The following is a 21330-nucleotide window of genomic DNA, read 5'->3' on the forward strand; positions in this document are numbered from 1 at the left end:
CTGGAGATAATGTCACACATTGGTTGGAACATGAATATTCTACACCCACTAGTTCCCTAACTATTGAGTAAAAATGAGAAAAGAAATCACAATATTCTGATGATTAATATTGCATCTACTCTTAATAATGCCAAGTTTCATGATATCAAGAATTGGGTCAATGTTAAAGAAAGGTTGGATAAACTTAAACTTGTACATGGAGGAGATGATAATGTTAGAAGAGACAAATTTGAAAGTTTGAGAGGTAAGTACAATGCTATGAGAATGAAAGAAGGTGAAATTTTTGCACAATATGTGAACTGCATAAATGATGTTATAAGTGCAACTAGTGTTGCTAGAAGGACTATAATTGATTCTAAAATTGTAAGTAAAGTTCTTAGAACTATTCTTCTTATTTATGCTATTAAGTTTTTTGTAATCCAAGAAGTAATAGCTATGCCTGGAAATGATCTGAAACTTGACAGTCTAGTTGGTTAGTGTACTACCCCAAAATTGGCACATTGCCATGCTGAACCAATTCTGGTCTATTTAATCAATCCTAAGTCCTAATTTTATTATCCAATTCTTATTTTGATAATTGATACTTGACCTAATTGTTAAATGTAGAACACCCTAATCTATATTAATTACACTCTTTATTTGATTCCTAAGTATTCACATAAATTAGCTACATTAAACCTATTAATTAAGTTTAATTTATTATAAGTCTTCATACTTAAATTAAATTAAGTTAACCCTTTAGCTAATGTACAAGGGAATTAACTGTATTCAATTTAATAAGATATATCCTCATTTTAATTTATTGAGTTTAATTATTCAATTAATTAAGATTATTTATTTATGAGGTCATATTCAATTTTATTAAATTAAATATACTCTCCAAATTCTCTCTTTAGTTTAGAAATGGAAAATTTGAGTGAACTAGAATTGAAAATGGAATTAATTCAGTTAACTCTTTCTCACACTCAGAAGAAAATTAGTTAACTCTCCATGACAGTCAGAATTGAATTAGTTAACTCCATTTGCACAAAGAAGTTTCCATTCCAACTGAATCTCATTTCCAATCTCAATCATTTGTTCTATTTGATCTTGGCCATTGATCAATTTTTGGGATTCTATTTAAGAAGAATTTAATTCCTCATCATAGACATTAACAATTGATAGTATCAAATTTATGCTGAAATACTCATTTTCTCATACATTCATAGCTTGCCATTTTTCTTGCATTACAATCTCATTCTAGTTTTAAAATGCATACATTTAGTATAATTTGCTCTCTTTTATTTCTAGATTAATTGCATACATTTAGCCTTAATATTGCATCTCATTTAGCTTTACAAAATCCTTCATTCTAGATGTTTGGTTGGTAGCTTCTCATTCTGAGAACAATAGCATAATCATTCTAGTTAGAAGGTAACAGATCAACTTGCTAAATTATTTCAAATGAACAACCCAATGTTCATTTTGGGATTATTCTACATATAATGATCATGTTGAAGTGTGTGTGAATATTGAGGTCCACATTTCTCACACACATTTCTAGTGCCCACCATGGGGCTAAAAAATCAAATTTTTTGCCTTGTTTGTTCCTTTTTCTCTGCATATTTTAGTATTCAGCCACTATTGTCTATACAATACTCTAGTTTATTACGTGAAGAAACTAATATTTTTCTCCCTTTACTACACTTCCTCACATGAAAAAGTGTATAATTCCATGGTTTCTCGTGCCATACATTCCATTTTCTCCTGTGGGCCTATGCAGAACTTTGCATGAAATTTCACATTAGTAAAAGCAAAGTACAATTTTCAGATTCAGTTTTTATCATCATGATTTAGCTAATAGTTATTTCTAAAGTATTTTCAATTTTAGTTTTTCATTTTCAATAGCTTAACAGTGGTCTGTAGGATGCTTGTCAAAGAAATCTTATTACAAACCCTTGAAATAGTACTAATCATTTGATTGTAGGACATTTGTGAAAGATACACATATTGAAGAATCAATTCAAACCCACTTAAACATTATGTTTTCCTTTACTGATTTCTTACACATAGTTTAATAGGGCTTGTGAACTTTGTAGGGTTCTAGATAGAGGAATAGGGGAGTATAATTTTTACTACTTGGAAGTGATGCCCAAGAGTAAATTAGAAACCTAGACACCTTTGAAAGATGGTACTTGAGGGAGGCAAGAAAGTTAGGGGTTCTATTGTATGAGTCTTTTATATGAAGGGATGATGACTTCCTTTTAGGAAATCAAAATCTTGATAAAAGACAAGTCAGGATTGATAAGCTAACTCAATGATGAACATGTTTTGTGTGTTTGGGTAAGGTGACAAGGTAGAGGAGTATGGTCTTTCCCCTTGTAGCAAATTAGAAACTTGGACCCTTAGATCTAAACCACCAGTTCGAGTCAACCTTTTAGAGGGCCTGCCAAAGTGATCTAACCTCTGGGAATGACCCAAGTGAGCACACTCATTTTTTTGGATATTCCAACTCACTATAATAAAGAAGCTTTTTTGAGAAAAATAATCCAAAGCCATGTTAATTTCCTCTTCTTCATTCTAATATCACATATCAAGAAGAGGCTCTGTACACTACACTGGCCGCCACTGACCCCAGTCTTGCTTGTCAAGTGTGTACACTTATAGATGCTAGTGTGGGCTGCTGGCCTCAACTTCATTTGCAAAGCCATTGGGGGTTAAAATTAATGGAAGCCAAGTTAAAAATTTTTAGTTCGTTGCTACCCAATTTGCCTCCAAAAGGGAGCATAATCTTTGTGCAAGGAGGGGGAAGAATCTCTCCTGTAGATAATCACCATACGTATATACCTAGACATTGGAAGGTGGTATACATGCTTGACCCTTGCCAAAAGGGTGTTCATTTAGTGTATATGCTATTGAGTCCTGAGAATACACCAAAAACATGGGCACCTTCTAGTGGGGTGACACGACTATGTGAGGTGAACGCATGCACATAAGTTGTGAGACAAAGATTTTGCTTCCTCTACCATTTTTGGTTATAGGGATAAAGTGTGTCTTTTTTAACTCTTTAAACTTGTCCAAATATTTCAAACAAACTAAAGATCAAGACTCCCCTATCACTCTGACTTGCTTTACCCTCAGTTGGATTGTTTGCAACTACTGCTTGCTTTCTATGCTTGAGAACAACTGTTTATTTGAAAATGAAAATGATGTCAAAAAATTGAAAACTATGATGATATCTTCCTTAAACTTGTCAACACAACCAATCTTTTGTTCAGAATTATTAAAACCATTGAAAATATCTTTGAGTTTACTCAAAATCTATTGGCCTAGTCTTGTTCTCATGCCCAATTTTGTGAATTATCATGCAAGAAAACCCTCTGTCAACACTTCTTCATGTGGCTCTATGCAATTCCTCATACAACTCTCTACAAATCTCCATGCAAGATTTTACCAAACACTATCTATTCAATCCAAAATTATGTCTTTTTGTCAAATTTTCAATTCCTTACATGACTCTGTGCAAGTTCTCACACAAGAAAACTAGTCAAAAATTTCTATTCTAAATCTTTTCTTGCTTCATTGTACTTTCTCATGTAGCTCCCTAAGAATCTTTGCACAAGATCTTGTCCTAAAACTGTGAAACTATTTATGTCAGAGTTATCTATGCTCCATGTCTGATCTATGTCTACAACATTTTATCACTTCTTTGTCTACAAACAATGTCAAATAGTGACTTTTCTCAATCAATGACTTGCCATCTACACATGAACTAGTCTTCTCACTCAGTTATCTTATTTTGTCCTTTTGTATTTGCTATAATTTGTGTCATGATAGTCATAACTCTTGGCTATTCTAACCATTACTTAGAAAACATGCATCTAAGTGTACACCACTCTTATCTCACTTTGAGGCTATGTTCTAGTGTGGTCCTTGTCTAAGCTTTTGCTTTTTGTCATTATCTATGACTGTGGAAACAAGGAGTGGAAATTTATTTCACCCCATTGACTTAGATGAGGTAGAGCTAGGGGTCATAATCATGGAAGAGGTCACTTCTCAAATTATACATAGTCTATATCCAATACATAGTCTATATCCAATACATCTAGTGAGGAGTCTTCACAATCTCCTTCACCTATTAGATCGCCCTATCCTTAGATAATGTTTTGCATAAACTTACAACAAACTAGAAATCCCTTGTATCAAGAGGATCCTAAAATGACCAAAGGTCATATGTCTCCAAATAAAATAGCTGAATTCTTATTCAGATGACCTTTTCAACCAACATACACTAAAACTTATCATATTTCTAAAATGGCTGATAAAAACCTAGAAATAAAAGATGTAAAGAACCTTTTACTGATGAGAATGAGGAAAATGAAGAAATACTTCATAGAGATGTCAAAAGATGTCATAAGGATAAACACTTCTAGAAAATCATGGAAATCTTTCTTAACAAAGAGAAAGAGAAATACTTTCTCAAATTTTCTCAGGAGGGAGCCAAGCTCCCTCATCACTTTAATGTTGAAACAATCATTACACCTGAAGAGGAAAATAAAATGTCTAAGTTGCAAAAAAAATTGAAGATCATGCAAGAATAGCTAGTCCAAATGATGCACAATAAGGAAAAACCTACAAAAATATACACCTTAGACACTCTTTTTCCATTTCCTTTTGATAAGAGTATAGGCATGCCTCCTTTTCTAAGAGGAAATGAGTTACCCAAGTATGATAAATACTTTGAAACACCTAATCCCCAAGATCATTTGAGAGAATTCGGTGCCTTATCTATGGAATTGTTAGTGAACATATTGCCCTCTAAGAAAATACATGCAAATATAACTCTAAATGCCCAAGTAAGAAGACTAATTAACTCTAACAGTTGGGTCACTTCACTATTCAAAGAGTGTAAGCACCCTCTAAATTTATCTGGGTACAACTCCTCGTATATGATAAAAAAATTAAATATGAATGATTTTAACTAGAAAGCTTGAAAGGATTACAAACATCTACTTGTAAACACAAAGTAGATGCAGAAAAACTAAATGACTACAAGAAAATAAATGGAAAATGACACAAAGTCTATTTACCCCAACACATTACAAAGGACGAAATCAAGAAACATATTTTTCATCTTCTTTAGGAAGTGTAGAAATGAAGCTTCAAAGATATCTTCTCATCAAATATATATAACAAATAGTTACATTGAAGCACATTTTAGAGAAAACTAAAACTGATGGAAAAATCATGATTAGTAGAAAGAGGACTGCTCAAACTCTAGATTTTGATATATAGTCAGCTTACAAGTCTCCCTTTCCTAAAGCATAAAAGATACAAAGACCCTATTACACATTTGTAAAAATAATCATCATTAAAGAAAGTTGTAACTCCTTCTCTATAATACATAAACAAATCAAAATTCTCCTATTTCTAACACATAGTTCAAAACAAAAAAATGAACACTTTCTCTACTTCCCACAACCTCACAAGATAATGGAATAAACCTAGAAAACCTCTCCTCTTTCTATAGCACATAGTCTATAGTCTTAGAGAGAGAAGATGGAACCTCCTCTTTATCTTTCGCTAGCCCTTTTATCTACTTCATGAATCATTTTTTGGAAGTTTCACTTAGTTCCCATAACTAAATCTTGGGAATAGTCTTTAAATGATATCTTTTTGATAGATAATGTTTGATTCTCATAATTTGATATGACAAATTGATAATAAAAGATTATTGTCCTCTCCAATTTAACCATGTCTAGAAAAATGATTATCCATATGAGACTTAAAACTTTTATGTCATGATATGATTGAGCATTTAAGTAATGACTATTTTCCTAATGAATCATCTTTTTAATGAATTCATTATTCTATTCAAATTTACCAAATTGGGAAAATTTCACTATATTAGCTATGCATCCAAACCACTATGGGTGTCAAACTCAGAGAATATTAACTATCCAATATCTTTGTAGATAGTGATAAACACATCAGATGATCAAAATCATGATGGTTTTGCTTGATAGAAAAATGATCTTTACCAAGGCTAGCTCTAACCTGATACACGTCTTCACCATGGTATAAGTCATCCTTCATCGTTGCTTGCCAAGGATCAACTAGGTACCTCACACATGACCATTGCCACTCAATGAAGATTAGCAAGAGTCAACTCATGTTCCTTTATCAAACTATTATGGGGTTTGAAAGGAAGTTTCACATGAAATGTAGGACATCCATCTGAAATTTAGATTACCATTCTTATTATCATTTTTTCATGCAAACATACAGATTTCCATGACTTCAAGATCCCTTACCTACAGTGATCTTCATTTTATTAGTACACTAGCATCTATATAAATCATGCTTGGGGGTCATAAGGAATGTGCATCCAAACTATGTTTTCCATGAACCTACCAGTCATATTGTTACTAGCCGTGTGCTCCCATACTATCTATGCCAAGGGAAATCACTCTCACATGTTCTTGCATCCTGTTCAAATGACTAAAGCAAGAAGAAAAGATACCTTCCTCCATTTTTTTTTTGATAAAATAATAATAATGACTATTAACATTCAAGGTAGAAATCACCATACTCATTCATCTTATGAGCTCAATTCAAGGATTTTTTTTGTATGCTTAGGTCATTGGTTTTTTGTCTTTGAACCTATGGCTATGAGGATAACCAGTCCTTTATATACCATTCGCTAAGGTCATGCCTCCCAAGTTCTCCAATGTCACATATCCTTCTTATTCAACCTAAGGACACACCATTTTGATGTAGCAACAAGCCTTATATGCCAAATAATGTGTCTTCATGCCTGTGCCACTTTTTATCCTTCCATTATGTTTGATGTCCTTCATTATAACTTCATTGAATAGGCTTGGAAGCCTAGCAAAATTCTACAAACTAATAGCAATAGAAAAATTCACATCTTCCCAACTATAGAGATGATCTCAATTGGTTGATGGGCTCAATTCAAAAATTCTTCACTACTATCATAGACCGTCTGCTGTTATATCTAAAAAATCACACACATAAATTTGATGATGTGATAATGTTCCAAATCCTTTGAAAATTTACCATCACTCACAATTCTTTGTTCCTTTATCCATGAAGCTCATCATGATCACCCTCCATTGGATTTCATGATATAATGATTTGATGAGGATACAAGTCATTATGTTGATGTTCTAGAATCATTTGACTATCAATTATTCAATCCTATTGATATTCCCATCAGGCTTAGGGCCTAGTATGAGAGCTTATTCCAAACATCTGTCTAGCAACTAGTATAAATGTGACCATTACATATGCATCATGCTTTGTTTTATATTTGGGCACCTTGATATGCATGTTACTTGGAATTATAAGCCATGATAATTTGTCTTCGCAAAATTGTTCTATCCAATCTCGAACTATAACCTTGCATCCTTTGATATAGGTTAAAATAAAATCATGATTTTGGGATTCCCTCTTGGAGTTGACCCTCTCATCTCTGACTAAATCCGTGAACCCTTTGAGTTATCAGAACTTTCCCAAATTTCTAAACTTGATCCTTTGAAAAGGGCTACACTCTTGAATTTTGAACCTATGAAGACCATGATTAACTTTAAATGTAGATATATGAATTGGTCTAAACTTGGGAGTAGTTTATCAAGCCATTCTGAATCCAATTTGAAATGTCCCTCTAAAGCAATGAATTATGACTTGAACTATGAATTGCTAAACTCAAATGAGTTAGAATTAAGCCTTTGAACCTGAACCATTTAATCAAGACCAAGCTTGAGAATTGATCATGAATTCTAAACTTTCTTGAATTAACAGATCTGTATTTTGAAATTGCATTTTGAACTTTTCTTGGACTAAACCTACAAGATGGATCATTTGAAGCACTAAACCACTTTGAACTACTGAACTGTTCTGAACTACCTTGAACTACTTCAAACTACTTTGAACCACTTTGAACTTCTTTGAACTACTTTGAAATTTAGTTCAAATTAGTTTGAAAACATAAATTGCAAGTTTTCAAAATGTGTCCATATTGGATACTAATAGGGGCTCTAACTATGAGACTATTTTAAATGCAAAAATATAGAACTCCGACAATCTCTAGCAAAGACAAGTTCCTTATACATTGGGTGAATAGAGTCACCAAGAAGAGAAAACTGGGAGCTACTTTAGAGAGGGTAGAGGGGAGCAAGACAAAGAAAACTAACCAAGACACCTAACTACCAGCTAGCCCAAAGCTTGCACATTATTCATATTACCACTATGCACAACAAAACATATTTACAATATTTACAAAGGTAAGAAGAGAACCTACCATGAGAACTAGAAGAAAGAATAATTCATGTAAATCCATTTACCGACTGGGAGAAGTAGGAGCCTTTCCACATCAAAAAACCATATCTTAATGGATAAGCTCCAAACCATTGCTTGTTGATGACTCTTTCAATGCTAAACTTCAAATTAATAGCGCACATGCATATGCTAACCCAAAACTCTTTTCCAAATAGACATAAATCATTTTAGCACTCATCTTCATGTGAGAGTTGATCTTTCACATCTACAAGATTAGATTCCACTTCAAGATAAAAAACATAAAATGTAGAAACCTCACCAAGAGAAGATGCACAATACCTAGAAATGTTGTCATGAAGATTCAATTCCTATACATGGTCCTTAATGTCATGGTTAACTTGCAACCATATAAATGCCTCATCCAATATGGGATCAACCTTGGAATATGTGTTTTCTTCATCTCTTTCAAAGATCAAACTATCATCAAACATGATACATATTCTATCTTTTTCTTTTTCTAAGGTGCCATCACATGTTTTAGCATTGCTTCCAAAATCCAAATCAGTGAAACCATGTATAGATGAATGAAAAGAAAAATTATCAAATCTTGCTTCATTTTCAATCTAATTTGAATGAATACATGATTCATCATTAAAGGAATGATCTGGCTTAAGTGATGATAGGAATGTGTTTATGATTTCTTCTTCCTTATTAAGAAGAGTGTCTCAATATACTAGTTGAATCATCACTAGGTTGAAAACCAACTTTATACCTCTTTTCTTCAAGAAGAAAATCAACACAAGGAGTTTCATCCAAAGGCATGCTCACCTCATCTTCATGAAGAATTGGATCATCATGAAAAGGGCTAACTTGAGAGAGGTCTTCTAGTTGAAGTGATAATAAGAACTTATCAATGATTTCTTCTTCTTGATCAAGGAATGTATCTCTCCATACTTTAGCTGGGTGACAACTTCAACACATTCATCATGAGAAGGATACTCTTCCACATGCACTCTCACCTCATCATAATTACATATTTCATCCTTAGAAAATTTAGATCTTTCCATGGGCTAATTACTAATTTTCAAGTATGATAAATCATTTTCATTATCCATGAAAGTATAAGATACAACCTCAGACTGTAGGTTATTCTAAAAGTTTCCATCAAGAAGACTCTTTAAAGAAAGATGATCAATATCATTTTCTCCCAGTTCATCAAAAGTGAAAGGTTGGAATTTTGATAGCAAGTTGTCTAATTTTTCGTAACTAGAAAGCTTTGAAACAAGATGGCTATTATCACTCTCAAAACTAAAAATTTCTAAAGCTGGAGAGGAAAAATATTTAGAGGCACCTTCATCAATATCAGCATTAACATTAAGGTTTGTTGCTGCACTATTTTCAAAGTGAAAAGAATGCTCATCATGATCTTTAACTAGAAAAATTTCTACATGAGGTGAAGAAAGATCTTGAGGCAAGATTTTTTCATTATGGCTCAACTTTTCTCCATTGCTGTCACATATATTCCCATCCATTGAAACTGGATCAGCATGAGGATGGAGTAACTTTGGCTGTAATTTTTGGTTACTCAAGACAAGGTGATTGAAGTACATAGGCAAGATTGAGATAACAAGAGCTTCATTATCATCCACCTCCAAATGCTTCTTCAATCAAGAAAATTTTCCTTCAAGTTCTTGCATCATCTTCAAAGCTTATATTTTTTTGGATACCCTTGGAAATGCTTTCTTTGAAGCTATCCACAAAGTCACATAAACCTTTATTATCAATTTGGTAAAGTTCTAGGAGAGAAGGGTTTGGCCTTGGTCTTCTCATGACTTCTATATCCGGCATGGTATTCATATAGAGTTGCCAATATTTTGCATATAGAGATAATCATAAAACTAAGGAAGAAAATGTTAGGCACTTAAATCTTCACTTTGGGATTCCCTAGTAGAGTTGCCAAAAATCTGTTAGTGAACAAATTGTCCTTGGAGAAAATACATGCAAATATAACTCTAAATGCCTAGGTAAGAAGACTAATCAACATTAATAGTTGTATCACTTCACTATTGAAAGAGTTTAAGTGCCCTCTAAACTTATTTGGGTATAGCTCCCCATATATGATAATAAATTTAACTTATCTGGGTATAGCTCCCCATATATGATAATATGAATTCTTTTAACTAGAAAGCATGAAATGATTACAATCATCTACTCATAAACACAAAGTAGATGCATAAAAACTAAATGACTAAAAGAAAATAAATGGCAATGACACAAAGTCTATTTACCCCAACACATTACAAAGGATGAAATCAAGAAACATATTTTCCATCTTCTTGAGAAAGTGTAGAAATGAAGCTTCAAAGATATCTTGCCATCAAATATATATAAGAAATTGTGACATTAAAGTTCATTTTAGGGAAAACTAAAAGTGATGAAAAAATCATGATTAGTGGAAAGAGGACTGCTCAAACTCTAGATTTTGATATATAGTCAACTTCCAAGTCTGCCTTCCCTAAAGCATAAAAGATAAAAAGACCTTATTACACATTTGCAATTAAATTCACCATTAAAGAAAGCTATAACTCTTCTGTAATACATAAACAAATCAAAATTCTCCTATTTCTAACACATAGTTTAGAAAAGGAGAATGAACACTTGCTCTACTTCCCATGGCCTCACAAGAAAATGGAATAAATCTAGAAAACCTCTCATCTTGTACTAGCCCGCAACCTATACTCTTAGAGAGATAAGATGGAACCTCCTATTTGTCTTTTTCTGGCCCTTTTATCTACTTCATCAATTGATTTTTGGAAGTTTTACTAAGTTCCCATAACTGAATCTTGGGAATAGTCTTTAAATGATATCTTTTTGGTAGATAATGTTTGATTCTCATAATTTGATATGACAAATCAATAATAAAAGATTATTGTCCTCTCCAATGTAAACACATCTGATACATTTGAAAGTGAACCATCACAATCTTGTGCTAACATTGTTACACATTCCTATGCCAAGATAGTACTCAAAGACCCTATGCCTTCTACTCCTGAGTTAGAACAACATAAAGAAAAACCTCTTGCTAGTCCATCTGGAAAAGGTACAAAAGTCACAACATTGTCTATGACTACTAGCTATAGTATCCTCGATTAATTATAATGAACAAATGCTCAAATCACGATCTTTGAATTACTCAAAATCTCACCTACTAATAGGAAGATTCTCAAAAAAGTTCTTATTGAGGCAAATTTACCTCAAGATATTGATCTTTGTAAGAATTTTCCTAAGGGAAAAATTCACCCAGAAAATAAGAAATCAAAGACAAGCACATAGTAGACCAAAGAGAGAGAGAGAGTATGATCAAAATAATGATGTATTCAATAACTTGTTCATCATTAAGAGTACACTAGGAGTGCCTAAATATAAAGGCCTCAGGTGAGCTTCTAGAATGCACAGAAGTTAGCATTATGATGTGTCATACAACCAAGCACATGTCCACCAGATATTGATTATCCTCCATTAAGCACGGAAGTAAGTACGGTGATGAGAGGATAAGCCTACAATGGTGAGACATGCAAAATAGTGTTGTAGACACCATGTCCTCAAATAGAGTTGCATACTCCTGTGTTGTCTACATGATAACTCAAAAGGTGTGCAAACTCCTAAGTGTCTCACAAATAAAATAATAAAATAATGCAAAATAATTAAATAATGCATTAACCTAAGTAAACTTAAGTAAGTGTAAATAGTAAAGTACGTATTTACAACAAAAATCTTGATAGGTTCCAATCTATGGTAGGTCATCTAACCTCACCTTACTATATGTCTTTCTCTGAGGAGGATGACTATTCACTAAGTCATCTGCATAACCAACTATGACACATTGAAGTCATGATACACTGGAAATGTGTCCTCTATGTGCTCATCTATAATGGAGCTGGTTTGAATATTATCTCTGCTGATTTTCTCAGATAATTGGGCTATTTTGAAGAGTCTATTGACCCTCACCACTAACCATCAAGGCATATGATGAAGTTGAGCATAAATCTTTGGGTCTTGATGTGTTGCCTCTTCAAGTTGGTTTTATAGAAAGGGATGTCACTTGTCAAGTCCTTGATATTTCATTGGTGTACAAAATCTTGCTAGGGAGACCATGGATACATGAAATGCGAGTTGTGCCCTCAACTTACTATCAATGCATAAAGTTTCCATTTTATGGCTCTAAAGTCACCATACCTACAAATACTAGCTACACTTGTAACATGTTGAAAGATTTGTACTTGCTAATAGGGAGTCTATGTACCATCATGATAATAAGCTAAAACAAATCAAGCAATCATTCAAGTTGCAAGAAATTAGAATGGGTGAATATCACATAGAACCAGTTATATCTTTGACATCTCTTCTTGAGTCTCCCCATCATTATGGGAGACCATCTGAAGCAAAGAGACTTTTTGTGCTAACATCTCAAATGAAACACAATGGTACCTTTGTTAAAGCTACTGTACCTCTCAAGTAGTAAGATGAAAACAGAGCCATTGCTACATGGATATACAAAGGGGAAAGTTTAGTTGACTTTACAAAATAGTCTCGCAAAATTACTCCTAAAAAGTATGGTCTAGGTCTTAAACTCATGAAACACTTTGGCTAAAATGGGAATGATCTAAATGGATGCAACAAAAATGGTCTGATTGATCCTATCAAAGTGATAGTTAGAAGGTCTCGGGACACATCTAGTCTAGGCTTCAAGAAGATTCCCTTCCATCTAGGGATTTACAAGTTTATACCAAAATCTAAAAGTTCATCTGACCATGAGTCACAAGATGAGTTAGTTGGCCATGAGGGTGAAATTGATTATGAGAATCCTTATCCTTATCCAATTCTTTTTGATCTTGTTAAATTCTTTATGAAACTAGATAATTTTGTACCACATGTCAACATCGTAAATACTAATAGTGATTCTTTTGACAACACTTTTGATTCTCCCCATATTCAACAAGAACAAGGAGATTCTAGTCATGCTTTAGACATTAAGCAACTTTATAAAAATCTAGATGATGAAGGAGAATTTGTCCTTATCACTAGTGGGGAATTATGTAGTCTGTCACCATGTAGCACAGATTCTCAGGAGTGTGAATTTGACTCTCTCTCAGAAGCAACTATAGACAAAGATATAGATCAAGTTAATGTTTATGAAAATTAGCTTGAAGTAGGTGAATCATCTAGGGTTAGGTTAGATGAGTCTCATCCAACTAGCATCATTGAGTCTTTGATTAATGATGTTAGAACTCAAAGGTATTTGAACACACTTGTGGATGAAGTCACTCTAGGTCTCAAATTGCTTGTCCATGCATTTGATGATTATACTATGAACACTATTCAACCATCCACATCTCTTTCACTCACCTATCTTTAGCTCATAGACTAGAATTCCAATGTATCTAGTGAAGTCCCTACATTCTAAAAAAACTATGCTCCTGCTTGCTACTTAAATGTTGTCAAACCTGTAATGTCTTCCACCAGTGAACAAATTGTCAACATGACTAAAGTTGACATCAAATATATCAGTCACACAATAAAAAAAGAAAATAAATAGAAGGTCTAGTGGTGAAAAAAACATTGTGGGAGTATCAAAACCTAAAATAGTAAAAATAAAAGACATATCCAAAGGTGAAAACCTCTATAAGACACCTACAAATGGGATATTTGATTCACTTCATCGTCATTTTTAGGAAAGATCATCAATGTTGATAGAACCAACATAAAAAATCAATTTGGAATAGAGGAACAATCTCACATGATACATCTTGCATAGTCATTATCTCTAGGAGAAAAAGAGGAATTAATTGCCTTCTTCCAATAGAAAAAGATAAATTTTGCATGGACATACTCAAACATGCTAGGTTTAGATCTTGATCTCATAATGCATCATTTATCTATTGCACTAGGAGTTAAACTAGTCAAATAGAAACTTAGGAAAATGCATCCTCATGTTGCATTACTTGTTAAAGATGAACTTGAAAAGCTTTTGAAAGCTGGTTTCATTCATGCTATTAATTATGTTGAATGGATATTAAACATTGTTCTAGTTCCTAAACATGACAAACCTATTAGAGTTTATATAGATTTCTACGATCTAAACTTAGCATGTCTGAATGATGATTTTCCACTCCCTAACATTGATATAATAGTGGATATGACAATAGGATATGAAATTTAGTTACTTATGGACAGATTTTCTAGTTATTACCAGATCAAAATTGCACCAAAAGATTAGGAAAAGACTACTTTCACTTGTGCATGGGGAACCTTCTGTTGGAACATGATGCCATTTGGTTTAAAAATGCTAGTGCCACATATCAAAGGGTAGTTAATAAAAATTTCCATGATATGATGCATAAGACCATGAAGGAATATGTTGATGATACCTTGTTAAGAGAACAAAATACAACACTCACCTTCAAGATTTGGGACCCATCCTAGATCATATGGAGAAAGTTAGTTTTAGACTTAACTCCAAGAAATGTGCATTTGGTGTAACATATGGGAAATTACTTTGTTACATTGTGTTTGCAAAAGGAATCAAGGTCAATCTAGAGAAAGTTCAAGTAATCATGGACATGCCTCCACCTCATAATATTAGTTAGATGAGAGGCTTACAAGGAAGATTTCAATTCATTTGCAGATTCATCTCACAGCTGGTGGATATGTCATAACCTTTTATCAAGACTCTACATAAAGGCATGAAATAGAACTAGAGCCATGATTACAATCACAGTCTAACACAGATAAAGCAGTAACTTGCTAATCCACTGATCTTGATGCTTCCTTACTATGGGAAGCCTCTAATTTTATACATTTGAGCAATAGAGTCATCTCTTGGTATCTTGCTAGCTCAAGAAGATGTTGGTAATAAGGAAAGAGATATCTATTATCTGAGTCACACATTGATTTCTTATGAAATGGATTACAATATCATTGAGAAGGCTTGCTTGGTAGTCATCTTTGCTTCCCAAAAGCCAAGACACCAAATGCTCACTCATACTACATGTTAGGTTGCTAAAATTGATCCACTGAAGAACTTACTTAGAAAGAAAGCTCTAATAGGAAGGTTAGCTAAGTGGGTCATGATTTTAGGCGAGTTTGACATTCAATATGTTGAGAGAAAGGTTATTAAAGGCCAAGTAGTCACTGATCAATTAGCAAAAGTACCAATGTAGGGTCTTCTTCCATTAAACATTAACTTCCCTGATGAATCAATTCTAATGCTCACACACCAAACTTGGGTGATGTTCTTTGATGACTCCTTCATACAATAGGGATCCAGTGTTGGGCTCTTATTCATAACACCACAAAGATATTCACTACTTAAGGCATACAAGATTCTATTTCCTTGTACAAACAATATTGCAGAATATGAAGTGCTGATTAATGGCATGAAGATTGCAATTGAATGGAGAGTGGATGAATTAAATATAATTTGTGATTCACAACTCATAGTCAACTAGGTCAATGATGTGTACTAGACAAAGAATAAGAAATTGATACCTTATAAATGCATTGTAGATGACTCAAAGAAATACTTTACTCATATCACTTTTCAAAAAATTCTTTAGGTAGACAACAAAATAGCTGATGTAATGGATACTCTTGTTTCCATCTTACAGATGCTAGAGAATGATCTTTGACATGAGTTCATGGTAGAAATGTTACTCTACCCTATCTATAATTTCTCTAAGTCTTGGATGATCTATTCCATTGTAGGACATGACTTATCCCACTACCACCATATATATTTTTACTTGCATGACCAAACCATCTTGGACAATCTTAGCTAGAATGAAAAATGTCACCTTATTCATAATGCTTCATGGTATGTTATTATTGGTGACAACTTATTTAGGAGAGGTCTCAAAGGAACATCCCTTAGGTATCTAGAACCTGATGATTCCAAATGTGCATTAATCGATGTATAGAAGGGCATTTTTAGATCTTACTCTAATGGCTTGACACCAACTCATAAACTTATTAGAGTTGGTTATTATTGGATAATTATGGATCAAGAGTAATCAAATATGCCAAGTCCTATAAATAATGCCAGCACCATGGAAATCTAATTCATGCTCCAGGCAGGGAGCTAATTCCATCTATCACACCGTGACCATTCCAATAATGGCCTTTGATCTTATGGGTTAGATTCACTTGTCTTCTTCAAATGGACACAATTTCATCATTACCACTATCGACTACTTCACTAAGTGGGTAGAGGTAGTCTCTCTCTCTATAGAAAATGGAAAATTGTAGCTCTGTTCATCATGAATTACATTATATGTGGGTATGATGTACCTTCCTCCATCATTACTGACAATAGAGGATAGTTTTAAAAAAAAGATCTCAAGGAGTTATGTAAAAAGTTTAGAATCATACAACATTGGTCTTCTAATTATTATCCCCAAGATAATGGTCAAGTAGAAGCATCCAACAAGGCGATCCTTAAGATCTTGCATCACATAGTTAAAAAATCTAGAAGGAACTAGCACCTTCAAAGTAATCCAACTTTATTGGCTTATAGAACAAGTAGTAGAAATCCAATGGGTACAATGCCCTTTACTTTGGCATATGGAGTGGATGTTGTGCTTCCAATTGAGGTTGAGATTCCCACTTTGAGAATCTCCATGAAGGGTCTCATTATTGATGATGACTATATCATATCTCAGCTTCAAGAGCTACAATTGTTAGATGAAAGTCAATAAGTGGTGTGTGATAATCTCCAGTCTTATTAGCAACATATATCTAGAAGCTACAACAAGAAAGTTAAGCCACGTGACTTCTAACTAGGAAATTTTTGAGAGAAAACCCTAAGAATCAGCAAGAATAGGTACAAAAAGGGAAGTTCAAACCCAATTGGCTTGGTCCATTAATAGTTACTACAATGTTTCAGTCTGGTGCATACCAATTTTCTACAACCAAGGGAGAGGTGCTCAAGGATCCCATCAACACTCTCCATCTGAAATAGTTCTATAGCTGATCTGATTTCAAAAGGTCTTTATATATACTTAAAAGTCTTGAAAAAATCATTATCTTGGTGAAGACCCAGAAATAGGCAACTTGGTAATACCAGAAACATTTGAAAATAAAAAATTTTAAAAAAAAATCAAAAAGAAAAAATACAAAAAAAATCAAGAAGAGAAAAATACCAAAAATTGAAAAATAAACAAAAGTACCATTGATGAAAACTTGGCAAGTAGACATCATGGTAGCAAAAAAGAATCTCTACCAAGAAGGTGAAAACCTAGTAAATAGTTGAATCTTATTTCTAATGCTACATCTCACAGTGCATCTTTTGGATTCCTGTACAATTCCTTTCCTACTTTAGCTTTTTGCTTCCACTCATGCATCCATGGATTGAATCTTGTCATAAATTAGGAGGAACATCCTATAGTGTCATAGGAATCCTTTTAGCATTAGTCAATAGTTGTTCTAACCATGTCTACCTACTATCGCTAGTGTCACTTTTGAGATTCCTCTCATGGAAGATCTCTTTCACGATAGTCACCAATTGTTGGAACTGCATCTGCCTACTATTGCTAGTGTCACTTTTGAGATTCCTCTAAATGTAGAGTGTCAATGGAAGAAACTTCAATGCCTCTTGTACTTCTTTTGTAGTATTTGTACTTGTCTCAACTTGTAGTCCTTTTGTCCTTGAAGGAATATACAAGAAATCAATGATCTTACAATCTCTTAATGGCATTCCAACAAAGAAATTTTTATCCTGCTTGGTGCTTTAGGATACTATTTCCAACACACCTTACTTCAATGTTCAAGGGTTCTTTGAGGGTTTATATGTGTCTTACCCTTGAAAAATCCCTATGGCCATCAACTTTTCTTAAAGAAAACTGGACTCACAAACAATTAATGTAGACTTGCTTACTGCCCCCACACAAATTGCATTACAACAGTCACTGTGACTTTATAAAAACTATATTTCATTAGTCTAATAGCAACCTTGGAATATTTCAAGCCATTTCTTTGACATAAGGGAATGTTTATTGATCTTCTAAACTTTGTCTTGATTTGACTATTAACTGATAGATAGCAACAAACTTCTTATTGTCACCAAACAGACAATATTATATTTGACAGTCTTACCAATCAATGAATCTATTGATTTTTGTTGGTAAAAACAAAATCCTAATCCTTGACCAATCAAACAATGGTGATTCAATGGATTTTATACACTTGATAACCTTCCCAACATCAACATTAAAAAACTTACTCCAGCATGATGAAAGTATTCAATACATATGTAGTCCTAGCAGGCCTATCTCAGCTTGATTGTAAAGAAATCCTAACAAAATGCATACATAAGCCAAAAGGTTGATGTTGGAGTACCTTATAGACACCTCATGACTTTCTCTATCCAATTTTAGTGATTGAACCCTCACATTTTGGTTTGTGAGTTCAAATTAAACTATTTCTAGGCCAAACAACCCAACTATTTTCCCTAGGGCACAAGATTAAAAATAGCAAACTATTTTCTCCAACTCTCTCCTTCTCAAATCCATTAGTAAACTCATTGAACTATACAATACCAAAATTTTAGACAAATTGACCAATTAGTGTGAGAGATACACATCCATTTGTATGAAACCCTAGTTTGGTGAGGATTTCTAACCCAATCAGAGTAAAACATTGAGATCTTGCTCAAAACTAAATCAAATTCCCTCAAACTTAATGCATTCGAGAGAGGACTTAGAGCACTACACATTCATGTGACTCTTGGACTCGTTCCAATCCGTCTAGGTAAAAAAAATATATTTCCAATAGTAAAATTAGAGAAAACTTTTATTGATATCAAAAAAAAATCCCATACAATTGATTGGACTCTGCCTTGTGACAGGTTCACCATTGACTTTAAACACCTCCTACTTGATCTAACTACCTTGGATTTCAAGAAATCAGTTAAACTACCTACTAGGTTCAGTTTATCCATTTTACAACTATTGATAACTTTTGCAAAGTTTACAAAATGTTGCATTACAACATTTTTTTGCAATATTAATGCATTTTTGAGCAACTATGTATGAAAAGTACTCTTATCGACCAAAATTGAGACTAATTCCTAGAATGTAAATGTGCATAATCTAAGATCTAGATGCCATTGGCATGAACCTAAGCCTAAGGGTCCTATAGGTGAAAAGCCATTGGTTTATAAAACACCAAGTGGCCTAAAACCTTTACAATTGGACCAAAATGATTAAACATGACCTAAAACTATCTTAATGGCCAAGTAAGAAATGAACTTGATTTTGATGACCCCTTGTCACAAGGGTGCCCTACAACATATTTTTGAACTTTGAAGGAATGTAAGTCCCTTGAGTTTTTATGGAATGGAGGTTGTAGCCAGCTTTCAAAATCTCTGCTTTAGTTAGCCATGTAGCATCCTCCAATGGTTTATCCTGCCATTTGACTAGATAGGAATAAGAAGTACCCCTCCTAGTCTCCTTGAGAACCTTCTTGTCAAGTATGTGCTCAATCTTAGGTGGGGTTAGCTTTGGAAGATGTGTGAGGTCTTCCTGAATATCTACACCTTGAGAAATACTTGTACCTGTAATGTCATTAGTAATAGGGGGTTTGAAAGCATAAAGATCAGAAATATTAAAAATAGGAGATAAACCAATATCAGGAGGCAAATCAATCTTGTAGGCATTGTTGCCACATTTCTTCAAAATCCTGAAAGGGCCTACTTTCTTCATCATCAATTTAGTATACTCCCCTTTGGGTAACCTTTCTTTCTTCAAGTTGAACATAACCAAATATCCCACCTTAAACTGCAAATCTCTCCTTTTCTAATTTGCCTACTATTTATACTTGTCGTTAGTAGATTGTAACTTATTTTTGACTTGATCATGGATATCTTTCATAACCTGAGAAAATTCCTTTGCTTGTGCACTTCGCTTATCCAAATGCTTCACATCTCTAAGTTCTAAAACTCACCTTAGGTGGCTGCCATAAACAATCTGAAAAGGAGTCAAACTAGTACTCCTATTGATGGAATCATTGTATGAGAATTTTTCCTAAGATAAAATGGAGTCCCAAGAACTTCCATGTTATTTTGTAAGGCATCTAAGAAGATTTCCTAAGGACCTATTAATAACCTCTATTTTCCCATTTGATTATGGATGATAAGAAAATGAAAATGAGAGGTTTTTTTCCCAATTTCCTTCATAATATCCTCCAAAAGTTTCCTAAGAACTTAACATCTCTATTTGAAATTATTGACATAGGTAACCCATGTAGCCTAACAACTTCTTTGAAAAATAGACCGACAATATGAGATGCATCATGTGTAGACCTACAAGGAATAAAATGAGCCATCTTGGAGAACCTATCAACAAAAAACAAAAAAAAACTGTCATATACACCTTTTGTTCTTGGCAATCTTAACAAAAAATCCATGCTAATGGAATCCCATGGTCTACTAGGAATGGGTAAAGGGTTTTAGAGTCCTACATTGGAGGTATGTCCCTTAGATTTTTGACAAATTAAACAACTTTCAACAAACTTTTTGATATCTGATTGCATTCTTGGCCAATGATAGAATTTCCTAACTTGTTCTAAAGTCTTGTCAATTCCAAAATGACCAGACATGGTGCCATGATGCTTCTCCTTTATAATATTTTCCCTACAAGACCCCTTAGGAACTTATAGTTGTCCCCCCTTAAACAAGAGTCCTTCCTAGATTAAATAATCAAAAAATTTAGTATGGTATTTATCTGCCATGTACCTAATAAATCTCTTTAAAATCATCATCATGTGCATACATATTCTTCATGAGTGTTATACCAGCACTTCCCAACTTAATGTTTTGGATTAGTAGATTCCTCCTACTAAGGGCATCAACAACCTTATTGACAACTCCCTTTTTATGTTTGATGGAGAAGGTATAAGATTGCATGAATTCCATCCATTTAACATGCCTTTGACTCAACTTGTTGTGCCTATTAAGAAAACTCAAAGCTTGGTTATCACTAAAAATGATAAACTCCT

Source organism: Cupressus sempervirens, chromosome 11 (genome assembly GCF_028749045.1).
Source record: "Cupressus sempervirens isolate cs-2001-9-10 chromosome 11, ASM2874904v1, whole genome shotgun sequence".
Lineage (NCBI taxonomy): Eukaryota > Viridiplantae > Streptophyta > Pinopsida > Cupressales > Cupressaceae > Cupressus > Cupressus sempervirens.